Source organism: Malania oleifera, chromosome 8 (assembly GCF_029873635.1).
Source record: "Malania oleifera isolate guangnan ecotype guangnan chromosome 8, ASM2987363v1, whole genome shotgun sequence".
Classification (NCBI taxonomy): Eukaryota; Viridiplantae; Streptophyta; class Magnoliopsida; order Santalales; family Ximeniaceae; genus Malania; species Malania oleifera.
In genome coordinates, this window is record NC_080424.1 from 25,137,915 (window position 1) to 25,149,919 (window position 12,005).

A 12,005-nucleotide genomic window follows, 5' to 3' on the forward strand; every position below is an offset into this window, starting at 1 on the left:
TCTTACTGAGAGGAGTCTCGCCCATAATTTAATCATTTTAGGAAATCAGGATAGACAAGTGGAGCGAGCTCCGAGATATTGGAGATATAGTGCCCTAGAATTCAGAGTAAGTGTTTTAGAGTTGGGGATATGTTCTGTGTAGCCCTGGAGTATTTTATGGATTTATGGGGATGTATATGTATATGTGAGGAGCTTATAGCACTCTGGTATTGTATATGGAACTCAAAAGCTTTATGTATTCCGCTGCATGGTTAGTATGTTTTGATGGACAGATTTCCCGGTACCCCACTTCGGGTCGAGTCATATTGATATATGGTATTAGAGATGTTTGTTAGATGATCGATTATTATTGTTATTATTGTATTGAAAAAGTGGTAGGAAAATCGGGGCATGACAGTTTGGCATCAGAGCCTATGTTGCTAGGTTCTGCGAACTTCAGCGGAATACAATACTAGAGTATAGAAATGGATCTTGATGAGAATAGCATACGGGTGGACTCGAATATGAGTCAGTGATTGTTGGAGGATAACATTGAAATTTAGGGTTCTATTTTGCATCTTAGAAGCAGGAAATTCCGTGGTGGTTTCTATGATTTTCCTGGGGTGACGATTTCAGGAAAGTCATGGTAAACTATTGTCAATTCTTGTTTCCAAGTGGTAAGACTGAATCTTAAATTGGGAAATATGAGGATGTTAGGATGAATAATTAGAGGAGAATATCTTATGGATCTCTGTCAGAAAAGTGTATTAGTCATGTTATGATGATAGAATTCTAAGACTGTTTGTTCTATTTTCAGGATGGACCCTGGAAACAACAATACGAATGTTGGTGGTGGCGGCAAACCAGGACCTTCTAATGTGGGCAGTGGAGATTTAGATGTGGTGTTGTGAAGTGTCACCCAACAAGTGATGGTAGAAATGGCCAGGAATTCAGGGGAATGAGGCTACACGATTGAGCAGTTCACACATATGAATCCCCCATCATTCTCCGGAAGAGCAAACCCATTTGTGGCTGAGGATTGGGTCTAGGAGATTGAAGATATGGCTGCAATTATCCCTTGTACCGATGAGTAGAAGGTTATATTTGCTACGTTTAAGTTGATAGGAGAGGCTACACGCTGGTGGAGATCAGCGAGATTGTTGGACGAGCAGAGGCATGTGCCTATAGCATTGACCTAGAGTCGCTTCAGGGAAATATTCTTCGAGCGGTATTTCCCTGCTACTACTAGGAGTGCAAAAGCGGAGAAATTTTTGAATTTGACCTAGGGACACATGACAGTACAGTAGTATGCTGCTAGATTCATCGAGTAATCCTATTTTTCCACCATACATGATGCCAGACGAGGAAAAGAAGCGAGGAAATTTAAGAGCGGCTTGAGGCAGGGTATATATGAGCAGGTAGTGGCTTTTCAGGTTTAGACCTTTTCTGAGCTAGTAGATAAAGCCATAATAATAAAGACCAACATACTGAGAGGTGCTGGGGCATAGAGCTAGAGGAAGAGGCTTACGCGTCCTGATTTTCAAGCAAGGACCAATTAGGGGCCTTGGAGGAGGTATGGTGGCAGAGGAGGTCATAGACAAGGGTTGGGAGACCGAACTGTGTAGGGCAGACCATTACACCCTCCCTATCCCAGGTGCCACAGGAGACATCCAGGAGAATGCCGGGTCAAAGAGGTGATTTCTTATCGATGCAGTCGACCCGAACACATAACGCGAGACTATCGTGCACCACTAGGCAATGTGCCTGCTCCTAGACTGTATTGAGGAGATAACTAGGCACCCAGAGACGATCAGCAGAGGAATACCACCCTGACGTGGGTCTATACTCTAACACCAAGAGACGCAGAGGCAGCAGGCGATGTGGTGACAGGTATCATTTCTATTTTGTTGTATAAAGCCATTGTTTTGTTTGATTCAAGGGTGACTCACTCCTTCATAGCCCGAAAGTTTATTAAGATATGTGAAATAGAAGTTCAGTCACTAGATGTCAATTTATCAGTGACTACACCGACCGGGACCATAGTCTAATCCATATTTAGGGGAGGTCCTTGCCAGCTATCTTGGTAGTTCTAGACATGCATGGTTTTGAGGTGATTTTGGGAATGGACTAATTAGCTGCCAATTACGCCAGTATTGAATGCTATCAGAAAGAGGTGGTATTCAGACCTCCAGAAGAGTAGAAGTACAAATTTTTGGGGACATGTGTGCGAACCCCACTACAGTATTATCAGCTATCCAAGCGAGGAGGTTGCTACTGGAGGGATGTCAGGGATACCTAGCCTATATAAAGGAAGCGTCAAAAGGGGAATTAAAGTTGGAAGACATCCCGACAGTGAGAGATTTTCTTGATGTGTTTTCGGAGGATTTTCTGGGATTGCTTCTTGATCGTGAGGTTAAGTTTGCTATTGAGCTATCTCCAGAAACAGTGCCGATTTCTAAAGCGCCATACAAAGTGGCTCTAGCATAATTGAAAAAGTTGAAAGAGCAGATATAGGAATTGCTAGACAAGGGGTTCATCAGGCACAGCGTGTCACCTTGGGAGGTGTTGGTATTGTTTGTGAAAAGAATGATGGGTTGATGAGAATGTGTATCGACTACCGAGAGATAAATAAAGTGACCATTAAGAATAAATACCCGCTTCCCTAGATTGATGACTTATTTGACCAACTTCAAGGGACACAGACTTTCTCCAAGATTGATCTACGATCTAGGTACCATCAAGTAAAGGTCAGAGCGGAGGACGTTCCAAAGAGAGTGTTCTAGACTCGATATTGCCATTATGAGTTCCTAGTTATGCCGTTTGGACTGACGAATGCTCCTACTGTATTCATGGACTTGATGAATAGTGTTTTCCACCAATACGTGGATTAGTTTGCTGTAGTTTTTATTGATGACATTCTGGTATATTCTAAGAGCCCCGAGGAACACGAGGAACATTTGAGAATAGTTCTTCTGGTGCTGAGAGAAAGAAGGTTGTATGCTAAGTTCAAGAAGTGTGAATTCTAGTTGAAACAAGTCACCTTCCTTGGACACGTAATATCCAAGGGTGGCATTTTTGTGGATCTGAACAAGATTGAGGCGGTAGTGGACTGAGAAATATCGAAAAATATGCAGAAATTTAGGAGTTTCTTGGGATTGATCGGATACTATCGCCGGTTTGTACAGGAATTATCTAAATTGTCAGGCCCATTGACAAAACTGACCACGAAGAGTGTGAAGTTTGAATGGACAGATGAGCATGAACAGAGCTTCTAGGAATTAAAGCAATGACTCATCACTACACCGGTTCTAACGATTCCTTTGGGAGAAAAGAATTAAATATGAGACAAAGAAGGTGGTTAGAGATGATTAAAGATTATGACTGCGCCATCAGTTACCACCTAGGAAAAGCTAATGTGGTAACTAATGCTTTGAGTAGGAAATTAGTGGGTTCTTCAGTATTAGCAATGGTGACTCAACATCCGATCTAGATGGATTTAGAAAGACTTGATGTGGAGTTGGTAGAGGGAAATCACTAGGCCCTCATTGCTTATCTGGTACTACAACCCACCTTACAGGAAAGAATTAATGCTACCCAGATGAAAGATGTGGAATTAGTAAAGATTATGAATAAAGTGCAAAATGGTTAGGGAGCAAAGTTTAATATCTCAGAGGATGGAGCTTTAAGATTTTGTACCAGACTTTATGTACCTACTGATGTTGAGATTAAGAAGACTATCCTAGAGGAAGCACGTCAACCCCTTTATATAGTGCACCCTAGAAGCACTAAGATGTACAGGGATCTACGGGAGTCTTTTTGGTGGAGTAATATGAAGAGAGAAATCGCTGAATATGTGGAGTAGTGTTTGACATGCCAGCAGGTGAAAATTGAGCATTAGAGACCGGAAGGATTTTTGTAGCCACTTCACATCCCCAAATGGAAGTGGGAGCACATTTCGATGGACTTCGTCACAGGATTACCGCCGACACTTCATAGACAGGACACCATATGGGAACTCATTGACCAATTGATGAAGACTGCTCATTTCCTTCCAATTAGAGTTAACTACTCCATGAGTAGACTGACAGAGTTGTACATACAGGAGATAGTTAGACTGCATGGCGTGTCAGTGTCCATTGTATCAAACCGAGACCCTCGGTTTACATCTCAGTTTTAGAAGAGTTTGCAAAGAGTCATAGGTTCATAGCTGACATTTAGTACAACATTTCATCCACAGACTGATGGATAGACAGAGAGGACCATACAGATACTGGAGGATATGCTATGAGCTTGTGTGTTGAACTTCGGAGGTAGTTGGATACAATTTTTGCTATTGATTGAATTTTATTATAATAATAGCTACCATGCTAGCATTGGATGGCGCCGTATGAAACATTGTATGGTAAAAGGTGCCGATCTCCGTTATATTGGGATGAAATTGGTGAAAGGCAGGTTTTGGGGCTAGAGATGGTTCAGCAGACTTCAGAGAAGATTAGACTCATCCGAGACCGAATCAAAACAGTTCAAAGTCGACCGAAAAGTTATGTAGGCACTCGCTAGCAAGAGCTAGAGTTTGGTGCGGGGGACCATGTGTTCTTAAAAGTTGTCCCGATGAAAAAAATTATGAGATTTGAGGAAAATGGTAAGCTAAGACCTAGGTTCATTAGACCATTTGAGATATTGGAAAGAGTGGATCCAGTTGCCTATAGGTTAGCATTCCACGGATACTGTCCAGGATCCATGAAATATTTCATGTATCTATGTTGAGGAAGTACGTCCCATATCCCTCCCATGTGATCAGTTATAAGGTCTTGGAACTTAGAGATACCCTGACATATGAAGAAGTGCTAGTGTAGATTCTGGATCGGAAGGAACATGATTTATGCACTAAAAAGATTCCCCTAATAAAAGTACTCTAGCGCAATCACGCAGTTGAATAAGTTTAATAGGAATTGAAGGATAAGATGCGCTAGAGATATCCATATCTGTTCAGTGGGGCCCAGAGTTAAGTTAGATGGTTTTGTTTATGAGCTTGTACAGTGTAAGGTAGTGAGTATTTTTAGTTTTGGTTATGAATGGTTTTAAGAGAGCTTTCTTTTATGTGATTGAATGTAATCTCTTAGAGCCTGCATACGTAACCGCGGTATTCCTCTGCCACAAGTGAGGGTTATTAATAAATTTGGGACGAGACCGCTATGTAGATGGCCGCCAACTCTTCCTAGAGTCGGATAAATATATCAGTGAATTCCCAGAGGAGATTGTGATAAGAGTAAGTTAGCAAATTTCGAGGACAAAATTTTTATAAGAATAGGGGAATGTAGGGATTCCAAAAAAAAATAAAAATAAAAATTAATTAAAATTAATTAATTTGTTAAATAAATAATAATTATAAATTAAATAATATAATAATATAATATATATATATATATATACCATCCTTCCTAACTTCAGGAAGAAAGGATTTAATTAAATTGAATCCTGAGAAACAGAATCCCTCTCTCTCTCTCTCTCTCTCTCTCTATGATCTCTCCCCACCCGTAAGCCGAATCGAAAAACGAACACCACCACGAGGTCCCGGTTTCGAATCATAACAAGTTAATAGGAACGAATTTTGGGTTTGGGGATCCTAGGCACTACTCCTCGGATAAGGTAAGAGAAATAAATTATGGTTTATTTATTAAATTGTAGTATTTGATTAAATTAGATTTCTAGGAATATTTTAGAATTAAGTTAAACTGCGGGGATTTGATCATATTGGTATTTTAAAATATGTTAGAAATTAAATTTAAATATGGGAAGTGGATCATACCCGCATTTATAAAAAAAAAAAATTTAATCGGTTAATGGGAGCGTGTGAGCTTAGGAATATTAAGATAATTGTAATTTTGGGGTTGAGCTGATTAAACTAGAAAAATATGATTTCAGGATTTTGAGCTCCGAATGTCGTGGGCGTTGGTTTATAGATGTTAGCAGGCACCCTCTCAATAAGCAGGTAAGGAGAATAAATTATAACAGATATTTTTGGGAAATTAACTGGTTGACTTAAAGTATGTGAAATTGAAAATACTGTATATGATTTTGGAAAAACTATGATATGAATATTTTTTCTGTGATTATTATATTATGATTATCAGTCTAAACTTGTGTGGCATGAGGAATATAAAGTAACAGTTTTATATTGGGAATGTGATTGATACTGAAATATATGATTTGCACTGAAAAATGATGTTATGAAAACCACAGATATGATTTTATACAGTAATGAAATTATGAGATATACATATATGTTTTTATACAGATATGATAATATTAGATATACTGATATGTTTTATATAGATATGATGATACGAGAAATAAAAAAATGTTTTATTTTGAAATGATGATACCTGATATACATAGATGTGTTTATTTAGAAATGATGATATGTGGTATACACAGAGATGTTTTATACAAAAATGATGAAATGAGATATATATAGACATGAAATAAGATATATAAAAATATGATAAGAATTATACAGATATAATGAGATATATAGACATGATGAAATGTGGAAATGAGAACCTTGATGGACCAAAGATATACAGAGAGCACGGTACCGTTGCTAGCTTATGTGTTAGTGCAATCACACGTCTTGGATAGAGTGTGGCAGAGACAGTCGATTGGGCATGTGAAGAGTAGAGTTACCCCCTAGGGTCCGGACCAGGATTGGGTAGACCAATCGTTCTACATATGCGTTTAGTTTTGATCAAACCTAGTAGCCCAGCTATGATTAGGTTCTGCCTTCAGGTCGCACAACCTGGTCATGTGAGGTGAATACATGACGATGTGTCATGAATATCCTTAGGATGATTTCACATTACAGACGCGATAATTGGATGTTACAATATGATGAACAATCATGACTTACAAACGCGTTGTGCTATATGCTAGTGGATACCCATGGGTTGGAATATGAATATGAGAAATGAAATGAAAGATGAACAACCATTAGTTATAGACGCGTAGTGTTGTATACTAGTGGATACTCATGTGTTAGAACTTGAATATGAGAAATGAAAGTTTTTGAAACTATGTTTATATATATATGATTATGAGTACATATCTACATGTTTTTTTTTTCAGTTGATATAGTTATTTAAATGAATGTGTTATGATATACCGAAACTCATGTTACCATACACTGTCAATAATTTATTACGTCTTACTGAGAGGTGTCTCAACCTGAATTTAAACATTTCAGGAAATCAAGACAGACAAGTGGAACGAGCTCTGAGATAGTGGAGATATAGTACCTTAGTATTCAGGGTAAGTGTTTTAGAGTTGAGGATACGTTTTGTATAACCCTAGAGTATTTTATGGATTTCTGGGGATGAATATGTATATGTGAGAAGGTTATAGCACTCTGGCATTGTATATGAGATTCAGACACTTTATGTATTCCGCTGCATGGTTAGTATGTTTTGATGGACAGATTTCTCGGTACCCCACTTCGGGTCGGGTCATGTTGATATATGGTATCAGATACGTTTGTTAGGTGGTCGATTATTATTGTTATTATTGTATTTAAAAAAATGGTAGGAAAATCGAGGCGTCAGGCTTTACCTCACACTTAATAAATGACCAACCAGTTCCTTCCACAAATGATGTGGGATAAACTCCTACAATATACTAGTATTAGGTGGTCTAGGGTATTCTCAACTCCAAAAACTAGTTCATGGGATGAAAATTTCCCTCACACTTAATAACCGACCATCAGCCCCTTCCATAATTGATGTGAAATAAACTCAATAATATTTAGATTAAATTACTGATTTAAATTCAATTTAGAAATAATTTAGCAAATTAATCATATTAATTTGAATACAAATAATTCAACAAATCATATTAATTTGAATTAGGTATTCAAATTCAAAGGAACATGTTTTTAACAATGTAAGACTGAAAGGAAAGTGAGGAGAATGCGCACAACCCTCTTGGCTGTGTCGAAAAAGACAAGTTAAAAGTAGCTCTCTGGTTCTCAATTCGAGGCCTAAATTGCTTGGCGAGTAGTCAACAATTTGGAGTTTTTTCCTAATTTATCCTTTTTTTTTAAATATATATTAAATAATACCTTTCTAGGGAAAATAATTCCCGGAATAACCCTAACGTAATCTCGCTACTTAGAGTACATGTCATTTTGAGAATTATTTTCCCAAAAAAAAAATTATTTAATATATATATTTGTAAAAAATGATAAATCAGGAAATAAATTCTTCTGCTTAATAAATAGAGAAATAAATTTTTTTGATATATTTTTAAAAAAATGATAAATCGGGAAATAAATCTTCTGCATAATAAATTCTTCTACGTAATAAAGCGGGAAATAAATTTTTTCTATAAATTTTTATTATATATAATATTATTATATATAATAAAAATATTAATAATGATATCATAATATTAATATTTTTTTAAATTTATGTAATATATATTATATATAAATTGTCATATTATAATAAATATTGTGTTTTCAAGAATCAGGATTTGATTCCAAGGTAAGAGGTAGGAATCAAAATATAAACAAAAGGGGAAATCTCATTTTGCATGCGGAATTGAAATGAGATTTCCAATAAGTAAGCATTGGGAACGAGAATCAATTATTTCAATTTCAATTCCTATAGTCCCAATTATCAAGCACCACCCTAGTTTAGTTGTGGAAAATATATTTTTTTTATTTTTTAAAAATTATAAAAAATATAATTGATTTTCTAGTTTTTAAGATTCATATTAAATAGTTAGAAAATAAATATTTTGTTTAAAAAGTCAAAATAATTTTTTATTTGTAATTTTTAGATTTTTAAATAATTATTAAAGTAATTTTTAAAAAAAAATTAAATTATATAAGTTAATATTTTTGATCACTAATTTTGGATTTGAATTCACAAATCAAAATTTAATATATGAGTGCATGCTCTCTAGTCTTAATTAACAAAACAAGAGTTAGAAATCTAAAAAACAGTAAAAAATATTTGTTACATTTTCTATATGAATTTTTAAAAATAAAGAACGCCATTTTTAATTATTAAAAAAATAAAAATAAATAAAAAAGAACTATTTTTACAAGAAAATAGTGTCAAATTTTTTATACTGTTAATTTATTTTAGAAAAAATTTATAAAAAATGAAAAAATAGCTATTTTTTAAATATTTTTTAAACTAAAAATAAAAATTAGAAATATTTTCCATAACTAAATAGACCCATAATTTTTTAAAGTCATAATGATATTTATTTTTATATTTAACTGGTGATTAGAAAGCTATATATGATGACAATTTTTATATTTTGAGGAATATAAAATTTTTAAAAAATGTGACACTCTTATTTTTATGCTTACATATGACAATACTTACAAAATATGAAAATTTTAATATCATGCAACCCATGAGAATCTTATGTAAAAAATTTATTTTTTTTATGAACCAAATAGAGAAATGAGTATCGTCTATGCATTTTCTATATTGATTTAAAATAGACTAAATAAATAATCTTTAAATCTAGTAAACAAAATTATACTTTTAAGTAAAAAAAAAAGTTTCAAAAATATATTAAATAGAAAAAAATAGATATAATTAAATAGGAATTTTCTTTTTTTAAAAAATCTATTGTTCCAAAAGTAATAAGAGAAAGAATTAAAGTTTGTTTTATTTCCCAATTTATTATTTTTTAAAATAATATATTACTAGAATTTATTTTCCTATTTATTATACAGAAGAATTTATTTCTAAATTTATCATTTTTTAAAATATATATATATTAAATAATATTTTTTTGATAAAATAATTTTTAAAATAACACATGACAAATCTCGCTACTTCAAGTAGCGAGATTACGTTAGGGTTATTTTGAGAATTATTTTTCTAGGAAAAGTATTATCTAATATACTTTTTAAAAAATAAAAGAATAAATTGGAAAAAAATTCCAACAATTTGTACAGAACTTGCCAATGTCATTTCATTTGAACATTGTGATGTGCCATCCTCCCACGTCAGACTTGGGGCACACTCTTTTGTGTGGGACATGATTTTTTTGTAACTTTAACCGTATATATATATATATATGGCATTCCCAATAATAAGCTCTAAAGTCTCAATTAATTATATATTTATGTTACCATGACTTCAAGGATCAAACAATATACCGAAGAACTTTTAATTTTTATGAAACTTAACATTGCTCTATATTATCCATATCAAATTATGTTTCTCAAATTCAAATATTAACGTAATTATATTTTTATATCAGTAAATATTAAATTTTACGTATAGGAAAAAAAAGAAAAACGTTTTTTTCACAATGTACCGTAAATTTTCAAATTCAAGGAAAGTGAGGATAGTGCATACACACCCTTTATAAAAAAAAAACAAATTAAAGTAGCTCTCTAGTCCTTATTTTTAATTATGATATTTTAGACATAATAAAAAATGAGATAGGATTTGGAAGTATGAATTTTGAAACTTAAATATGTATTAGTGTAGATTTAAAAGAAAGTGAATACAATTTTATTTTATATTCAAATTCATATAAATTTAAATTTAAAATTCTAATTTCATGTTTCCAAACACGAAATAATATAAAAGGAAAACTCGAAAGATGATCCCTCACTTTTTAAAAGAAATTCCATGGAAGGAATTTCTCTTTTTAGCCTTTTATGAATTTTCATCTTGACAAGTAGGAAGAAAGAGGTAAGAATTGACAGCTACATATGATCTACATGTGGTTGACCTGCACATGATTATCTTGTCCTTAACAAGTTTACCCTCCACGTAATTTGTACATGGGTGACCTGCCCTTGATAGATTCGTCTTCCACGTGATCTAACCAACTCTTATTAGGCTACCTCAACATGACTTGCATGTAGCCGACTTGTCTTTTGACAAGTGTGCACTTCATGTGACCTACATGTGACAGGTCTGCTCTTTTAGGCTAGTGACGAGATTTATTGTAACGACATGCTTAATTTCCACATAACAAACATAAATAATAACAACATCAATCCGAACCCGTGGGTAGCGGGGATAACCTAACATAAATAGTGGAAACCTAAACGGCAGTAAAAATAAATTTCATCCATCAAAACATGAATTACATAATACCAGAGTTTACTACATCATCAAAATACTGTGTTTATATACAACCTCCAAAACATCAAAATAACCCTAGGATCATACAACAAAATCTCTTGATCCTAGATTAAAATCTTACCCTCCTAGTGGGGTGACTCAACTCACTCAATGGCGGCCATAACCCGCCGATCTCTCAGGGTCTCCTGAAAAATTAATTTAAGTTCGGGGGTGAGACACTTCTCAGTAAGGGAAAATAAACTAAATACAGCTGCGTGACAATAAGAATATATAATGCAATTATACATATACAATACATTTCATATATCTGTAAATATTCGTCATAACGTATTGAATCATCATATACTTTCATATTTTCTAGTAACTCATATCATTCATAAATCGTTTGTTATATCTTATAATATTGAAAACATCTTCAGGATGAATAACTAGCTGATGTCATGTATTACCCCCCATGACGGGTTGTGCAGCCAGAAGGCGGGACCCGACAATGGCTGGCCGACCACTACTAAGTAAAAAATGTCTGTAAGTACGATGAGCCCGCCGCACCCTGGTCCAGACTGCCAGGTGGACGTCTACAACTCTATATTGAAAGCCACATCGACTATCCGTCTCCCACCCCCTCGTGGGGTGGTTAGCATAAGTCTGAACATGGATATCTGATCTATATAGTTATGGTACCGAGCTCTTGAAACTGAACTAAACTAACATCCGGGTTCTGATAACATATAATACATGATATTATAGCATCTTTCATAATTTCATGAATATGGCCTCGTGCCAAAATCATTTTATAAATATGGCCTTGCGCTGAACATTTCATAAATACGGCCTCGTGCTGAAATCATACGTAAAACATGACCTTGCGTTGAATATCTTGTTAGGACCGGAGGAGCCTGTGGG